The sequence below is a fragment of the Channa argus genome, unplaced genomic scaffold, assembly GCF_033026475.1.
Source record: "Channa argus isolate prfri unplaced genomic scaffold, Channa argus male v1.0 Contig034, whole genome shotgun sequence".
NCBI classification, from domain to species: domain Eukaryota; kingdom Metazoa; phylum Chordata; class Actinopteri; order Anabantiformes; family Channidae; genus Channa; species Channa argus.
Genome location: NW_027125253.1, coordinates 251,880 through 269,621, shown reverse-complemented (window position 1 = coordinate 269,621; position 17,742 = coordinate 251,880). Strand labels below are relative to the sequence as shown.

The 17,742-nt window shown below is 41.6% G+C and overlaps 18 pseudogenes; all 18 read left to right on the top strand.

The window, feature by feature from the left end:
- Positions 1-574: 574 nt before the first annotated feature.
- Positions 575-693, top strand: LOC137117169 (5S ribosomal RNA; annotated as a pseudogene).
- Positions 694-1,560: 867 nt separating this feature from the next.
- On the top strand, positions 1,561-1,679 carry LOC137117168 (5S ribosomal RNA; annotated as a pseudogene).
- Positions 1,680-2,546: 867 nt separating this feature from the next.
- Positions 2,547-2,665, top strand: LOC137117360 (5S ribosomal RNA; annotated as a pseudogene).
- Positions 2,666-3,532: 867 nt separating this feature from the next.
- On the top strand, positions 3,533-3,651 carry LOC137117251 (5S ribosomal RNA; annotated as a pseudogene).
- Positions 3,652-4,518: 867 nt separating this feature from the next.
- Positions 4,519-4,637, top strand: LOC137117245 (5S ribosomal RNA; annotated as a pseudogene).
- An 867-nt stretch (positions 4,638-5,504) lies between these two features.
- LOC137117167 (5S ribosomal RNA) lies at positions 5,505-5,623 on the top strand (annotated as a pseudogene).
- An 867-nt stretch (positions 5,624-6,490) lies between these two features.
- Positions 6,491-6,609, top strand: LOC137117389 (5S ribosomal RNA; annotated as a pseudogene).
- Positions 6,610-7,476: 867 nt separating this feature from the next.
- On the top strand, positions 7,477-7,595 carry LOC137117250 (5S ribosomal RNA; annotated as a pseudogene).
- An 867-nt stretch (positions 7,596-8,462) lies between these two features.
- Positions 8,463-8,581, top strand: LOC137117454 (5S ribosomal RNA; annotated as a pseudogene).
- An 857-nt stretch (positions 8,582-9,438) lies between these two features.
- LOC137117241 (5S ribosomal RNA) lies at positions 9,439-9,557 on the top strand (annotated as a pseudogene).
- An 856-nt stretch (positions 9,558-10,413) lies between these two features.
- Positions 10,414-10,532, top strand: LOC137117331 (5S ribosomal RNA; annotated as a pseudogene).
- Positions 10,533-11,389: 857 nt separating this feature from the next.
- On the top strand, positions 11,390-11,508 carry LOC137117366 (5S ribosomal RNA; annotated as a pseudogene).
- An 867-nt stretch (positions 11,509-12,375) lies between these two features.
- Positions 12,376-12,494, top strand: LOC137117330 (5S ribosomal RNA; annotated as a pseudogene).
- Positions 12,495-13,351: 857 nt separating this feature from the next.
- On the top strand, positions 13,352-13,470 carry LOC137117453 (5S ribosomal RNA; annotated as a pseudogene).
- An 857-nt stretch (positions 13,471-14,327) lies between these two features.
- LOC137117239 (5S ribosomal RNA) lies at positions 14,328-14,446 on the top strand (annotated as a pseudogene).
- An 856-nt stretch (positions 14,447-15,302) lies between these two features.
- On the top strand, positions 15,303-15,421 carry LOC137117329 (5S ribosomal RNA; annotated as a pseudogene).
- Positions 15,422-16,278: 857 nt separating this feature from the next.
- Positions 16,279-16,397, top strand: LOC137117365 (5S ribosomal RNA; annotated as a pseudogene).
- An 867-nt stretch (positions 16,398-17,264) lies between these two features.
- On the top strand, positions 17,265-17,383 carry LOC137117327 (5S ribosomal RNA; annotated as a pseudogene).
- Positions 17,384-17,742: the final 359 nt, after the last annotated feature.

Here is a 17,742-nt window from a genome sequence, read left to right as displayed (position 1 = left end):
AGCTAGCGAGGCTCTTTCTGGCAGTAGCACCTGTTTGCTGTTCTTGCTTTCCAAACCTTATTTAGCATTTTTGAATTGTTAGGTTTTGTGCCGTGGTTTTGTTTATAAATTGTATATTTTGTAAATAGTATTAAATCTGTAGGGGTGAACAGCCATTTTCTTTTGATTGTTTTCTCTTGTTTTCACATTAGGGAGTTAGGGTTAGCGACTGTCTTTTGGTTTGTTTATTTCTATCAGGCTAGCTAGCACTTTCTGTGGGAAATGGCTTATTTTGTTTATTATGTTGGCCTTGGTTCGCCCTGAGTTGTAGTGTCATGTTTTGTTTGACACTTTCTTTCGTTTAAAATAAATATCATTCTGTTGGAACATCTCGACCCTGGATTTTGGTTTGGGGATCGGAGAGGGAACATGCTAATTTATCTTTGTATGTTGCACCCTGACCCCCTAGACAGGGGCGTAACAGACCAGTACAGTTATAGTACTTTGTACTTTGCCACATTTATCTTCTTCTTAGCAAGTGTCATGCATTCTGCTTCTCTAGCGTTTTTAAGAGCTGTTGATGATGTCAAATGCAGCTTACGGCCACACCGCTCTCTAAGCGCCCGATCTCGTCCGATCTCGGCAGCCAAATAGAGCCGGGCCTGGTTAGTACTTGGTAGGAAGACCGCCTGGGAATACCAGGTGCTGTAAGCTTTTTTGCTTGGGTTTACGGGCAGCACAAGCTGGTGTTACTGCCTATTTATTCATAGAAATTGTTCTATATTTTCATCAAATTTTGTTCTCTCATTGCTGTTTTGCTACTTTATTGGTTTGTCAACCATCGTGCTTCATTACTAGTAGACCATGTTACGGTCCTGGCCATATGTGTTGTTTTTATTTTGTTGTTCTTATAGGTGCCCTGCCTGATTGGCCGGATTTGGGGGAAGTACAGGAAGCTGATTGGTCCATCCTACACTTCCTGGAGTTTTAAAAGTACGTTTCCCAACAGCTAGCGAGGCTCTTTCTGGCAGTAGCACCTGTTTGCTGTTCTTGCTTTCCAAACCTTATTTAGCATTTTTGAATTTTTAGGTTTTGTGCCGTGGTTTTGTTTATAAATTGTATATTTTGTAAATAGTATTAAATCTGTAGGGGTGAACAGCCATTTTCTTTTGATTGTTTTCTCTTGTTTTCACATTAGGGAGTTAGGGTTAGCGACTGTCTTTTGGTTTGTTTATTTCTATCAGGCTAGCTAGCACTTTCTGTGGGAAATGGCTTATTTTGTTTATTATGTTGGCCTTGGTTCGCCCTGAGTTGTAGTGTCATGTTTTGTTTGACACTTTCTTTCGTTTAAAATAAATATCATTCTGTTGGAACATCTCAATCCTGGATTTTGGTTTGAGGATCGGAGAGGGAACATGCAAATTTATCTTTGTATGTTTCACCCTGACCCCCTAGACAGGGGCGTAACAGACCAGTACAGTTATAGTACTTTGTACTTTGCCACATTTATCTTCTTCTTAGCAAGTGTCATGCATTCTGCTTCTCCAGCGTTTTTAAGAGCTGTTGATGATGTCAAATGCAGCTTACGGCCACACCGCTCTCTAAGCGCCCGATCTCGTCCGATCTCGGCAGCCAAATAGAGCCGGGCCTGGTTAGTACTTGGTAGGAAGACCGCCTGGGAATACCAGGTGCTGTAAGCTTTTTTGCTTGGGTTTACGGGCAGGACAAGCTGGTGTTACTGCCTATTTATTCATAGAAATTGTTCTATATTTTCATCAAATTTTGTTCTCTCATTGCTGTTTTGCTACTTTATTGGTTTGTCAACCATCGTGCTTCATTACTAGTAGAATATGTTACGGTCCTGGCCATATGTGTTGTTTTTATTTTGTTGTTCTTATAGGTGCCCTGCCTGATTGGCCGGATTTGGGGGAAGTACAGGAAGCTGATTGGTCCATCCTACACTTCCTGGAGTTTTAAAAGTACGGTTCCCAACAGCTAGCGAGGCTCTTTCTGGCAGTAGCACCTGTTTGCTGTTCTTGCTTTCCAAACCTTATTTAGCATTTTTGAATTGTTAGGTTTTGTGCCGTGGTTTTGTTTATAAATTGTATATTTTGTAAATAGTATTAAATCTGTAGGGGTGGACTGCCATTTTCTTTTGATTGTTTTCTCTTGTTTTCACATTAGGGAGTTAGGGTTAGCGACTGTCTTTTGGTTTGTTTATTTCTATCAGGCTAGCTAGCACTTTCTGTGGGAAATGGCTTATTTTGTTTATTATGTTGGCCTTGGTTCGCCCTGAGTTGTAGTGTCATGTTTTGTTTGACACTTTCTTTCATTTAAAATAAATATCATTCTGTTGGAACATCTCAATCCTGGATTTTGGTTTGAGGATCGGAGAGGGAACATGCAAATTTATCTTTGTATGTTTCACCCTGACCCCCTAGACAGGGGCGTAACAGACCAGTACAGTTATAGTACTTTGTACTTTGCCACATTTATCTTCTTCTTAGCAAGTGTCATGCATTCTGCTTCTCCAGCGTTTTTAAGAGCTGTTGATGATGTCAAATGCAGCTTACGGCCACACCGCTCTCTAAGCGCCCGATCTCGTCCGATCTCGGCAGCCAAATAGATCCGGGCCTGGTTAGTACTTGGTAGGAAGACCGCCTGGGAATACCAGGTGCTGTAAGCTTTTTTGCTTGGGTTTACGGGCAGCACAAGCTGGTGTTACTGCCTATTTATTCATAGAAATTGTTCTATATTTTCATCAAATTTTGTTCTCTCATTGCTGTTTTGCTACTTTATTGGTTTGTCAACCATCGTGCTTCATTACTAGTAGACCATGTTACGGTCCTGGCCATATGTGTTGTTTTTATTTTGTTGTTCTTATAGGTGCCCTGCCTGATTGGCCGGATTTGGGGGAAGTACAGGAAGCTGATTGGTCCATCCTACACTTCCTGGAGTTTTAAAAGTACGGTTCCCAACAGCTAGCGAGGCTCTATCTGGCAGTAGCACCTGTTTGCTGTTCTTGCTTTCCAAACCTTATTTAGCATTTTTGAATTGTTAGGTTTTGTGCCGTGGTTTTTTTTATAAATTGTATATTTTGTAAATAGTATTAAATCTGTAGGGGTGAACAGCCATTTTCTTTTGATTGTTTTCTCTTGTTTTCACATTAGGGAGTTAGGGTTAGCGACTGTCTTTTGGTTTGTTTATTTCTATCAGGCTAGCTAGCACTTTCTGTGGGAAATGGCTTATTTTGTTTATTATGTTGGCCTTGGTTCGCCCTGAGTTGTAGTGTCATGTTTTGTTTGACACTTTCTTTCGTTTAAAATAAATATCATTCTGTTGGAACATCTCGACCCTGGATTTTGGTTTGGGGATCGGAGAGGGAACATGCTAATTTATCTTTGTATGTTGCACCCTGACCCCCTAGACAGGAGCGTAACAGACCAGTACAGTTATAGTACTTTGTACTTTGCCACATTTATCTTCTTCTTAGCAAGTGTCATGCATTCTGCTTCTCCAGCGTTTTTAAGAGCTGTTGATGATGTCAAATGCAGCTTGCGGCCACACCGCTCTCTAAGCGCCCGATCTCGTCCGATCTCGGCAGCCAAATAGAGCCGGGCCTGGTTAGTACTTGGTAGGAAGACCGCCTGGGAATACCAGGTGCTGTAAGCTTTTTTGCTTGGGTTTACGGGCAGCACAAGCTGGTGTTACTGCCTATTTATTCATAGAAATTGTTCTATATTTTCATCAAATTTTGTTCTCTCATTGCTGTTTTGCTACTTTATTGGTTTGTCAACCATCGTGCTTCATTACTAGTAGACCATGTTACGGTCCTGGCCATATGTGTTGTTTTTATTTTGTTGTTCTTATAGGTGCCCTGCCTGATTGGCCGGATTTGGGGGAAGTACAGGAAGCTGATTGGTCCATCCTACACTTCCTGGAGTTTTAAAAGTACGGTTCCCAACAGCTAGCGAGGCTCTTTCTGGCAGTAGCACCTGTTTGCTGTTCTTGCTTTCCAAACCTTATTTAGCATTTTTGAATTGTTAGGTTTTGTGCCGTGGTTTTGTTTATAAATTGTATATTTTGTAAATAGTATTAAATCTGTAGGGGTGGACTGCCATTTTCTTTTGATTGTTTTCTCTTGTTTTCACATTAGGGAGTTAGGGTTAGCGACTGTCTTTTGGTTTGTTTTTTTCTATCAGGCTAGCTAGCACTTTCTGTGGGAAATGGCTTATTTTGTTTATTATGTTGGCCTTGGTTCGCCCTGAGTTGTAGTGTCATGTTTTGTTTGACACTTTCTTTCATTTAAAATAAATATCATTCTGTTGGAACATCTCAATCCTGGATTTTGGTTTGAGGATCGGAGAGGGAACATGCAAATTTATCTTTGTATGTTTCACCCTGACCCCCTAGACAGGGGCGTAACAGACCAGTACAGTTATAGTACTTTGTACTTTGCCACATTTATCTTCTTCTTAGCAAGTGTCATGCATTCTGCTTCTCCAGCGTTTTTAAGAGCTGTTGATGATGTCTAATGCAGTTTACGGCCACACCGCTCTCTAAGCGCCCGATCTCGTCCGATCTCGGCAGCCAAATAGAGCCGGGCCTGGTTAGTACTTGGTAGGAAGACCGCCTGGGAATACCAGGTGCTGTAAGCTTTTTTGCTTGGGTTTACGGGCAGCACAAGCTGGTGTTACTGCCTATTTATTCATAGAAATTGTTCTATATTTTCATCAAATTTTGTTCTCTCATTGCTGTTTTGCTACTTTATTGGTTTGTCAACCATCGTGCTTCATTACTAGTAGACCATGTTACGGTCCTGGCCATATGTGTTGTTTTTATTTTGTTGTTCTTATAGGTGCCCTGCCTGATTTGCCGGATTTGGGGGAAGTACAGGAAGCTGATTGGTCCATCCTACACTTGCTGGAGTTTTAAAAGTACGGTTCCCAACAGCTAGCGAGGCTCTTTCTGGCATCAGCACCTGTTTGCTGTTCTTGGTTTCCAAACCTTATTTAGCATTTTTGAATTGTTAGGTTTTGTGCCGTGGTTTTGTTTTTAAATTGTATATTTTGTAAATAGTATTAAATCTGTAGGGGTGGACTGCCATTTTCTTTTGATTGTTTTCTCTTGTTTTCACATTAGGGAGTTAGGGTTAGCGACTGTCTTTTGGTTTGTTTATTTCTATCAGGCTAGCTAGCACTTTCTGTGGGAAATGGCTTATTTTGTTTATTATGTTGGCCTTGGTTCGCCCTGAGTTGTAGTGTCATGTTTTGTTTGACACTTTCTTTCGTTTAAAATAAATATCATTCTGTTGGAACATCTCAATCCTGGATTTTGGTTTGAGGATCGGAGAGGGAACATGCAAATTTATCTTTGTATGTTTCACCCTGACCCCCTAGACAGGGGCGTAACAGACCAGTACAGTTATAGTACTTTGTACTTTGCCACATTTATCTTCTTCTTAGCAAGTGTCATGCATTCTGCTTCTCCAGCGTTTTTAAGAGCTGTTGATGATGTCAAATGCAGCTTACGGCCACACCGCTCTCTAAGCGCCCGATCTCGTCCGATCTCGGCAGCCAAATAGAGCCGGGCCTGGTTAGTACTTGGTAGGAAGACCGCCTGGGAATACCAGGTGCTGTAAGCTTTTTTGCTTGGGTTTACGGGCAGCACAAGCTGGTGTTACTGCCTATTTATTCATAGAAATTGTTCTATATTTTCATCAAATTTTGTTCTCTCATTGCTGTTTTGCTACTTTATTGGTTTGTCAACCATCGTGCTTCATTACTAGTAGACCATGTTACGGTCCTGGCCATATGTGTTGTTTTTATTTTGTTGTTCTTATAGGTGCCCTGCCTGATTGGCCGGATTTTGGGGAAGTACAGGAAGCTGATTGGTCCATCCTACACTTCCTGGAGTTTTAAAAGTACGGTTCCCAGCAGCTAGCGAGGCTCTTTCTGGCAGTAGCACCTGTTTGCTGTTCTTGCTTTCCAAACCTTATTTAGCATTTTTGAATTGTTAGGTTTTGTGCCGTGGTTTTGTTTATAAATTGTATATTTTGTAAATAGTATTAAATCTGTAGGGGTGAACAGCCATTTTCTTTTGATTGTTTTCTCTTGTTTTCACATTAGGGAGTTAGGGTTAGCGACTGTCTTTTGGTTTGTTTATTTCTATCAGGCTAGCTAGCACTTTCTGTGGGAAATGGCTTATTTTGTTTATTATTTTGGCCTTGGTTCGCCCTGAGTTGTAGTGTCATGTTTTGTTTGACACTTTCTTTCGTTTAAAATAAATATCATTCTGTTGGAACATCTCGACCCTGGATTTTGGTTTGGGGATCGGACAGGGAACATGCTAATTTATCTTTGTATGTTGCACCCTGACCCCCTAGACAGGGGCGTAACAGACCAGTACAGTTATAGTACTTTGTACTTTGCCACATTTATCTTCTTCTTAGCAAGTGTCATGCATTCTGCTTCTCCAGCGTTTTTAAGAGCTGTTGATGATGTCTAATGCAGCTTACGGCCACACCGCTCTCTAAGCGCCCGATCTTGTCCGATCTCGGCAGCCAAATAGAGCCGGGCCTGGTTAGTATTTGGTAGGAAGACCGCCTGGGAATACCAGGTGCTGTAAGCTTTTTTGCTTGGGTTTACGGGCAGCACAAGCTGGTGTTACTGCCTATTTATTCATAGAAATTGTTCTATATTTTCATCAAATTTTGTTCTCTCATTGCTGTTTTGCTACTTTATTGGTTTGTCAACCATCGTGCTTCATTACTAGTAGACCATGTTACGGTCCTGGCCATATGTGTTGTTTTTATTTTGTTGTTCTTATAGGTGCCCTGCCTGATTGGCCGGATTTGGGGGAAGTACAGGAAGCTGATTGGTCCATCCTACACTTCCTGGAGTTTTAAAAGTACGGTTCCCAACAGCTAGCGAGGCTCTTTCTGGCAGCAGCACCTGTTTGCTGTTCTTGCTTTCCAAACCTTATTTAGCATTTTTGAATTGTTAGGTTTTGTGCCGTGGTTTTGTTTATAAATTGTATATTTTGTAAATAGTATTAAATCTGTAGGGGTGGACTGCCATTTTCTTTTGATTGTTTTCTCTTGTTTTCACATTAGGGAGTTAGGGTTAGCGACTGTCTTTTGGTTTGTTTATTTCTATCAGGCTAGCTAGCACTTTCTGTGGGAAATGGCTTATTTTGTTTATTATGTTGGCCTTGGTTCGCCCTGAGTTGTAGTGTCATGTTTTGTTTGACACTTTCTTTCGTTTAAAATAAATATCATTCTGTTGGAACATCTCGACCCTGGATTTTGGTTTGGGGATCGGAGAGGGAACATGCTAATTTATCTTTGTATGTTGCACCCTGACCCCCTAGACAGGAGCGTAACAGACCAGTACAGTTATAGTACTTTGTACTTTGCCACATTTATCTTCTTCTTAGCAAGTGTCATGCATTCTGCTTCTCTAGCGTTTTTAAGAGCTGTTGATGATGTCAAATGCAGCTTGCGGCCACACCGCTCTCTAAGCGCCCGATCTCGTCCGATCTCGGCAGCCAAATAGAGCCGGGCCTGGTTAGTACTTGGTAGGAAGACCGCCTGGGAATACCAGGTGCTGTAAGCTTTTTTGCTTGGGTTTACAGGCAGCACAAGCTGGTGTTACTGCCTATTTATTCATAGAAATTGTTCTATATTTTCATCAAATTTTGTTCTCTCATTGCTGTTTTGCTACTTTATTGGTTTGTCAACCATCGTGCTTCATTACTAGTAGACCATGTTACGGTCCTGGCCATATGTGTTGTTTTTATTTTGTTGTTCTTATAGGTGCCCTGCCTGATTTGCCGGATTTGGGGGAAGTACAGGAAGCTGATTGGTCCATCCTACACTTCCTGGAGTTTTAAAAGTACGGTTCCCAACAGCTAGCGAGGCTCTTTCTGGCAGTAGCACCTGTTTGCTGTTCTTGCTTTCCAAACCTTATTTAGCATTTTTGAATTGTTAGGTTTTGTGCCGTGGTTTTGTTTATAAATTGTATATTTTGTAAATAGTATTAAATCTGTAGGGGTGGACTGCCATTTTCTTTTGATTGTTTTCTCTTGTTTTTACATTAGGGAGTTAGGGTTAGCGACTGTCTTTTGGTTTGTTTATTTCTATCAGGCTAGCTAGCACTTTCTGTGGGAAATGGATTATTTTGTTTATTATGTTGGCCTTGGTTCGCCCTGAGTTGTAGTGTCATGTTTTGTTTGACACTTTCTTTCGTTTAAAATAAATATCATTCTGTTGGAACATCTCGATCCTGGATTTTGGTTTGGGGATCGGAGAGGGAACATGCTAATTTATCTTTGTATGTTGCACCCTGACCCCCTAGATAGGGGCGTAACAGACCAGTACAGTTATAGTACTTTGTACTTTGCCACATTTATGTTCTTCTTAGCAAGTGTCATGCATTCTGCTTCTCCAGCGTTTTTAAGAGCTGTTGATGATGTCAAATGCAGCTTACGGCCACACCGCTCTCTAAGCGCCCGATCTCGTCCGATCTCGGCAGCCAAATAGGGCCGGGCCTTGTTAGTACTTGGTAGGAAGACCGCCTGGGAATACCACGTGCTGTAAGCTTCTTTGCTTGGGTTTACGGGCAGCACAAGCTGGTGTTACTGCCTATTTATTCATAGAAATTGTTCTATATTTTCATCAAATTTTGTTCTCTCATTGCTGTTTTGCTACTTTATTGGTTTGTCAACCATCGTGCTTCATTACTAGTAGACCATGTTACGGTCCTGGCCATATGTGTTGTTTTTATTTTGTTGTTCTTATAGGTGCCCTGCCTGATTGGCCGGATTTGGGGGAAGTACAGGAAGCTGATTGGTCCATCCTACACTTCCTGGAGTTTTAAAAGTACGGTTCCCAACAGCTAGCGAGGCTCTTTCTGGCAGCAGCACCTGTTTGCTGTTCTTGCTTTCCAAACCTTATTTAGCATTTTTGAATTGTTAGGTTTTGTGCCGTGGTTTTGTTTATAAATTGTATATTTTGTAAATAGTATTAAATCTGTAGGGGTGGACTGCCATTTTCTTTTGATTGTTTTCACATTAGGGAGTTAGGGTTAGCGACTGTCTTTTGGTTTGTTTATTTCTATCAGGCTAGCTAGCACTTTCTGTGGGAAATGGCTTATTTTGTTTATTATGTTGGCCTTGGTTCGCCCTGAGTTGTAGTGTCATGTTTTGTTTGACACTTTCTTTCGTTTAAAATAAATATCATTCTGTTGGAACATCTCGATCCTGGATTTTGGTTTGGGGATCGGAGAGGGAACATGCTAATTTATCTTTGTATGTTGCACCCTGACCCCCTAGACAGGGGCGTAACAGACCAGTACAGTTATAGTACTTTGTACTTTGCCACATTTATCTTCTTCTTAGCAAGTGTCATGCATTCTGCTTCTCCAGCGTTTTTAAGAGCTGTTGATGATGTCAAATGCAGCTTACGGCCACACCCCTCTCTAAGCGCCCGATCTCGTCCGATCTCGGCAGCCAAATAGAGCCGGGCCTGGTTAGTACTTGGTAGGAAGACCGCCTGGGAATACCAGGTGCTGTAAGCTTTTTTGCTTGGGTTTACGGGCAGCACAAGCTGGTGTTACTGCCTATTTATTCATAGAAATTGTTCTATATTTTCATCAAATTTTGTTCTTTCATTGCTGTTTTGCTACTTTATTGGTTTGCCAACCATCGTGCCTAATTACTAGTAGACCATGTTACGGTCCTGGCCATATGTGTTGTTTTTTTTTTTTGTTCTTATAGGTGCCCTGCCTGATTGGCCGGATTGGGGGGCAGTACAGGAAGCTGATTGGTCCATCCTACACTTCCTGGAGTTTTAAAAGTACGGTTCCCAACAGCTAGCGAGGCTCTTTCTGGCATCAGCACCTGTTTGCTGTTCTTGGTTTCCAAACCTTATTTAGCATTTTTGAATTGTTAGGTTTTGTGCCGTGGTTTTGTTTATAAATTGTATATTTTGTAAATAGTATTAAATCTGTAGGGGTGAACTGCCATTTTCTTTGGACTGTTTTCACATTAGGGAGTTAGGGTTAGCGACTGTCTTTTGGTTTGTTTATTTCTATCAGGCTAGCTAGCACTTTCTGTGGGAAATGGCTTATTTTGTTTATTATGTTGGCCTTGGTTCGCCCTGAGTTGTAGTGTCATGTTTTGTTTGACACTTTCTTTCGTTTAAAATAAATATCATTCTGTTGGAACATCTCGATCCTGGATTTTGGTTTGGGGATCGGAGAGGGAACATGCTAATTTATCTTTGTATGTTGCACCCTGACCCCCTAGACAGGGGCGTAACAGACCAGTACAGTTATAGTACTTTGTACTTTGCCACATTTATCTTCTTCTTAGCAAGTGTCATGCATTCTGCTTCTCCAGCGTTTTTAAGAGCTGTTGATGATGTCAAATGCAGCTTACGGCCACACTGCTCTCTAAGCGCCCGATCTCGTCCGATCTCGGCAGCCAAATGGAGCCGGGCCTGGTTAGTACTTGGTAGGAAGACCGCCTGGGAATACCAGGTGCTGTAAGCTTTTTTGCTTGGGTTTACGGGCAGCACAAGCTGGTGTTACTGCCTATTTATTCATAGAAATTGTTCTATATTTTCATCAAATTTTGTTCTTTCATTGCTGTTTTGCTACTTTATTGGTTTGTCAACCATCGTGCTTCATTACTAGTAGACCATGTTACGGTCCTGGCCATATGTGTTGTTTTTATTTTGTTGTTCTTATAGGTGCCCTGCCTGATTGGCCGGATTTGGGGGAAGTACAGGAAGCTGATTGGTCCATCCTACACTTCCTGGAGTTTTAAAAGTACGGTTCCCAACAGCTAGCGAGGCTCTTTCTGGCATCAGCACCTGTTTGCTGTTCTTGGTTTCCAAACCTTATTTAGCATTTTTGAATTGTTAGGTTTTGTGCCGTGGTTTTGTTTATAAATTGTATATTTTGTAAATAGTATTAAATCTGTAGGGGTGAACTGCCATTTTCTTTGGACTGTTTTCACATTAGGGAGTTAGGGTTAGCGACTGTCTTTTGGTTTGTTTATTTCTATCAGGCTAGCTAGCACTTTCTGTGGGAAATGGCTTATTTTGTTTATTATGTTGGCCTTGGTTCGCCCTGAGTTGTAGTGTCATGTTTTGTTTGACACTTTCTTTCGTTTAAAATAAATATCATTCTGTTGGAACATCTCGATCCTGGATTTTGGTTTGGGGATCGGAGAGGGAACATGCTAATTTGTCTTTGTATGTTGCACCCTGACCCCCTAGACAGGGGCGTAACAGACCAGTACAGTTATAGTACTTTGTACTTTGCCACATTTATCTTCTTCTTAGCAAGTGTCATGCATTCTGCTACTCCAGCGTTTTTAAGAGCTGTTGATGATGTCAAATGCAGCTTACGGCCACACCGCTCTCTAAGCGCCAGATCTCGTCCGATCTCGGCAGCCAAATGGAGCCGGGCCTGGTTAGTACTTGGTAGGAAGACCGCCTGGGAATACCAGGTGCTGTAAGCTTTTTTGCTTGGGTTTACGGGCAGCACAAGCTGGTATTACTGCCTATTTATTCATAGAAATTGTTCTATATTTTCATCAAATTTTGTTCTTTCATTGCTGTTTTGCTACTTTATTGGTTTGTCAACCATCGTGCTTCATTACTAGTAGACCATGTTACGGTCCTGGCCATATGTGTTGTTTTTATTTTGTTGTTCTTATAGGTGCCCTGCCTGATTGGCCGGATTTGGGGTAAGTACAGGAAGCTAATTGGTCCATCCTACACTTCCTGGAGTTTTAAAAGTACGGTTCCCAACAGCTAGCGAGGCTCTTTCTGGCAGCAGCACCTGTTTGCTGTTCTTGCTTTCCAAACCTTATTTAGCATTTTTGAATTGTTAGGTTTTGTGCCGTGGTTTTGTTTATAAATTGTATATTTTGTAAATAGTATTAAATCTGTAGGGGTGAACAGCCATTTTCTTTTGATTGTTTTCTCTTGTTTTCACATTAGGGAGTTAGGGTCAGCGACTGTCTTTTGGTTTGTTTATTTCTATCAGGCTAGCTAGCACTTTCTGTGGGAAATGGCTTATTTTGTTTATTATGTTGGCCTTGGTTCGCCCTGAGTTGTAGTGTCATGTTTTGTTTGACACTTTCTTTCGTTTAAAATAAATATCATTCTGTTGGAACATCTCGATCCTGGATTTTGGTTTGGGGATCGGAGAGGGAACATGCTAATTTGTCTTTGTATGTTGCACCCTGACCCCCTAGACAGGGGCGTAACAGACCAGTACAGTTATAGTACTTTGTACTTTGCCACATTTATCTTCTTCTTAGCAAGTGTCATGCATTCTGCTTCTCCAGCGTTTTTAAGAGCTGTTGATGATGTCAAATGCAGCTTACGGCCACACTGCTCTCTAAGCGCCCGATCTCGTCCGATCTCGGCAGCCAAATGGAGCCGGGCCTGGTTAGTACTTGGTAGGAAGACCGCCTGGGAATACCAGGTGCTGTAAGCTTTTTTGCTTGGGTTTACGGGCAGCACAAGCTGGTGTTACTGCCTATTTATTCATAGAAATTGTTCTATATTTTCATCAAATTTTGTTCTTTCATTGCTGTTTTGCTACTTTATTGGTTTGTCAACCATCGTGCTTCATTACTAGTAGACCATGTTACGGTCCTGGCCATATGTGTTGTTTTTATTTTGTTGTTCTTATAGGTGCCCTGCCTGATTGGCCGGATTTGGGGGAAGTACAGGAAGCTGATTGGTCCATCCTACACTTCCTGGAGTTTTAAAAGTACGGTTCCCAACAGCTAGCGAGGTTCTTTCTGGCATCAGCACCTGTTTGCTGTTCTTGGTTTCCAAACCTTATTTAGCATTTTTGAATTGTTAGGTTTTGTGCCGTGGTTTTGTTTATAAATTGTATATTTTGTAAATAGTATTAAATCTGTAGGGGTGAACTGCAATTTTCTTTGGACTGTTTTCACATTAGGGAGTTAGGGTTAGCGACTGTCTTTTGGTTTGTTTATTTCTATCAGGCTAGCTAGCACTTTCTGTGGGAAATGGCTTATTTTGTTTATTATGATGGCCTTGGTTCGCCCTGAGTTGTAGTGTCATGTTTTGTTTGACACTTTCTTTCGTTTAAAATAAATATCATTCTGTTGGAATATATCGATCCTGGATTTTGGTTTGGGGATCGGAGAGGGAACATGCTAATTTATCTTTGTATGTTGCACCCTGACCCCCTAGATAGGGGCGTAACAGACCAGTACAGTTATAGTACTTTGTACTTTGCCACATTTATGTTCTTCTTAGCAAGTGTCATGCATTCTGCTTCTCCAGCGTTTTTAAGAGCTGTTGATGATGTCAAATGCAGCTTACGGCCACACCGCTCTCTAAGCGCCCGATCTCGTCCGATCTCGGCAGCCAAATAGGGCCGGGCCTTGTTAGTACTTGGTAGGAAGACCGCCTGGGAATACCACGTGCTGTAAGCTTCTTTGCTTGGGTTTACGGGCAGCACAAGCTGGTGTTACTGCCTATTTATTCATAGAAATTGTTCTATATTTTCATCAAATTTTGTTCTCTCATTGCTGTTTTGCTACTTTATTGGTTTGTCAACCATCGTGCTTCATTACTAGTAGACCATGTTACGGTCCTGGCCATATGTGTTGTTTTTATTTTGTTGTTCTTATAGGTGCCCTGCCTGATTGGCCGGATTTGGGGGAAGTACAGGAAGCTGATTGGTCCATCCTACACTTCCTGGAGTTTTAAAAGTACGGTTCCCAACAGCTAGCGAGGCTCTTTCTGGCAGCAGCACCTGTTTGCTGTTCTTGCTTTCCAAACCTTATTTAGCATTTTTGAATTGTTAGGTTTTGTGCCGTGGTTTTGTTTATAAATTGTATATTTTGTAAATAGTATTAAATCTGTAGGGGTGGACTGCCATTTTCTTTTGATTGTTTTCACATTAGGGAGTTAGGGTTAGCGACTGTCTTTTGGTTTGTTTATTTCTATCAGGCTAGCTAGCACTTTCTGTGGGAAATGGCTTATTTTGTTTATTATGTTGGCCTTGGTTCGCCCTGAGTTGTAGTGTCATGTTTTGTTTGACACTTTCTTTCGTTTAAAATAAATATCATTCTGTTGGAACATCTCGATCCTGGATTTTGGTTTGGGGATCGGAGAGGGAACATGCTAATTTATCTTTGTATGTTGCACCCTGACCCCCTAGACAGGGGCGTAACAGACCAGTACAGTTATAGTACTTTGTACTTTGCCACATTTATCTTCTTCTTAGCAAGTGTCATGCATTCTGCTTCTCCAGCGTTTTTAAGAGCTGTTGATGATGTCAAATGCAGCTTACGGCCACACCCCTCTCTAAGCGCCCGATCTCGTCCGATCTCGGCAGCCAAATAGAGCCGGGCCTGGTTAGTACTTGGTAGGAAGACCGCCTGGGAATACCAGGTGCTGTAAGCTTTTTTGCTTGGGTTTACGGGCAGCACAAGCTGGTGTTACTGCCTATTTATTCATAGAAATTGTTCTATATTTTCATCAAATTTTGTTCTTTCATTGCTGTTTTGCTACTTTATTGGTTTGCCAACCATCGTGCCTAATTACTAGTAGACCATGTTACGGTCCTGGCCATATGTGTTGTTTTTTTTTTTTGTTCTTATAGGTGCCCTGCCTGATTGGCCGGATTGGGGGGCAGTACAGGAAGCTGATTGGTCCATCCTACACTTCCTGGAGTTTTAAAAGTACGGTTCCCAACAGCTAGCGAGGCTCTTTCTGGCATCAGCACCTGTTTGCTGTTCTTGGTTTCCAAACCTTATTTAGCATTTTTGAATTGTTAGGTTTTGTGCCGTGGTTTTGTTTATAAATTGTATATTTTGTAAATAGTATTAAATCTGTAGGGGTGAACTGCCATTTTCTTTGGACTGTTTTCACATTAGGGAGTTAGGGTTAGCGACTGTCTTTTGGTTTGTTTATTTCTATCAGGCTAGCTAGCACTTTCTGTGGGAAATGGCTTATTTTGTTTATTATGTTGGCCTTGGTTCGCCCTGAGTTGTAGTGTCATGTTTTGTTTGACACTTTCTTTCGTTTAAAATAAATATCATTCTGTTGGAACATCTCGATCCTGGATTTTGGTTTGGGGATCGGAGAGGGAACATGCTAATTTATCTTTGTATGTTGCACCCTGACCCCCTAGACAGGGGCGTAACAGACCAGTACAGTTATAGTACTTTGTACTTTGCCACATTTATCTTCTTCTTAGCAAGTGTCATGCATTCTGCTTCTCCAGCGTTTTTAAGAGCTGTTGATGATGTCAAATGCAGCTTACGGCCACACTGCTCTCTAAGCGCCCGATCTCGTCCGATCTCGGCAGCCAAATGGAGCCGGGCCTGGTTAGTACTTGGTAGGAAGACCGCCTGGGAATACCAGGTGCTGTAAGCTTTTTTGCTTGGGTTTACGGGCAGCACAAGCTGGTGTTACTGCCTATTTATTCATAGAAATTGTTCTATATTTTCATCAAATTTTGTTCTTTCATTGCTGTTTTGCTACTTTATTGGTTTGTCAACCATCGTGCTTCATTACTAGTAGACCATGTTACGGTCCTGGCCATATGTGTTGTTTTTATTTTGTTGTTCTTATAGGTGCCCTGCCTGATTGGCCGGATTTGGGGGAAGTACAGGAAGCTGATTGGTCCATCCTACACTTCCTGGAGTTTTAAAAGTACGGTTCCCAACAGCTAGCGAGGCTCTTTCTGGCATCAGCACCTGTTTGCTGTTCTTGGTTTCCAAACCTTATTTAGCATTTTTGAATTGTTAGGTTTTGTGCCGTGGTTTTGTTTATAAATTGTATATTTTGTAAATAGTATTAAATCTGTAGGGGTGAACTGCCATTTTCTTTGGACTGTTTTCACATTAGGGAGTTAGGGTTAGCGACTGTCTTTTGGTTTGTTTATTTCTATCAGGCTAGCTAGCACTTTCTGTGGGAAATGGCTTATTTTGTTTATTATGTTGGCCTTGGTTCGCCCTGAGTTGTAGTGTCATGTTTTGTTTGACACTTTCTTTCGTTTAAAATAAATATCATTCTGTTGGAACATCTCGATCCTGGATTTTGGTTTGGGGATCGGAGAGGGAACATGCTAATTTGTCTTTGTATGTTGCACCCTGACCCCCTAGACAGGGGCGTAACAGACCAGTACAGTTATAGTACTTTGTACTTTGCCACATTTATCTTCTTCTTAGCAAGTGTCATGCATTCTGCTACTCCAGCGTTTTTAAGAGCTGTTGATGATGTCAAATGCAGCTTACGGCCACACCGCTCTCTAAGCGCCAGATCTCGTCCGATCTCGGCAGCCAAATGGAGCCGGGCCTGGTTAGTACTTGGTAGGAAGACCGCCTGGGAATACCAGGTGCTGTAAGCTTTTTTGCTTGGGTTTACGGGCAGCACAAGCTGGTATTACTGCCTATTTATTCATAGAAATTGTTCTATATTTTCATCAAATTTTGTTCTTTCATTGCTGTTTTGCTACTTTATTGGTTTGTCAACCATCGTGTTTCATTACTAGTAGACCATGTTACGGTCCTGGCCATATGTGTTGTTTTTATTTTGTTGTTCTTATAGGTGCCCTGCCTGATTGGCCGGATTTGGGGTAAGTACAGGAAGCTAATTGGTCCATCCTACACTTCCTGGAGTTTTAAAAGTACGGTTCCCAACAGCTAGCGAGGCTCTTTCTGGCAGCAGCACCTGTTTGCTGTTCTTGCTTTCCAAACCTTATTTAGCATTTTTGAATTGTTAGGTTTTGTGCCGTGGTTTTGTTTATAAATTGTATATTTTGTAAATAGTATTAAATCTGTAGGGGTGAACAGCCATTTTCTTTTGATTGTTTTCTCTTGTTTTCACATTAGGGAGTTAGGGTCAGCGACTGTCTTTTGGTTTGTTTATTTCTATCAGGCTAGCTAGCACTTTCTGTGGGAAATGGCTTATTTTGTTTATTATGTTGGCCTTGGTTCGCCCTGAGTTGTAGTGTCATGTTTTGTTTGACACTTTCTTTCGTTTAAAATAAATATCATTCTGTTGGAACATCTCGATCCTGGATTTTGGTTTGGGGATCGGAGAGGGAACATGCTAATTTGTCTTTGTATGTTGCACCCTGACCCCCTAGACAGGGGCGTAACAGACCAGTACAGTTATAGTACTTTGTACTTTGCCACATTTATCTTCTTCTTAGCAAGTGTCATGCATTCTGCTTCTCCAGCGTTTTTAAGAGCTGTTGATGATGTCAAATGCAGCTTACGGCCACACTGCTCTCTAAGCGCCCGATCTCGTCCGATCTCGGCAGCCAAATGGAGCCGGGCCTGGTTAGTACTTGGTAGGAAGACCGCCTGGGAATACCAGGTGCTGTAAGCTTTTTTGCTTGGGTTTACGGGCAGCACAAGCTGGTGTTACTGCCTATTTATTCATAGAAATTGTTCTATATTTTCATCAAATTTTGTTCTTTCATTGCTGTTTTGCTACTTTATTGGTTTGTCAACCATCGTGCTTCATTACTAGTAGACCATGTTACGGTCCTGGCCATATGTGTTGTTTTTATTTTGTTGTTCTTATAGGTGCCCTGCCTGATTGGCCGGATTTGGGGGAAGTACAGGAAGCTGATTGGTCCATCCTACACTTCCTGGAGTTTTAAAAGTACGGTTCCCAACAGCTAGCGAGGTTCTTTCTGGCATCAGCACCTGTTTGCTGTTCTTGGTTTCCAAACCTTATTTAGC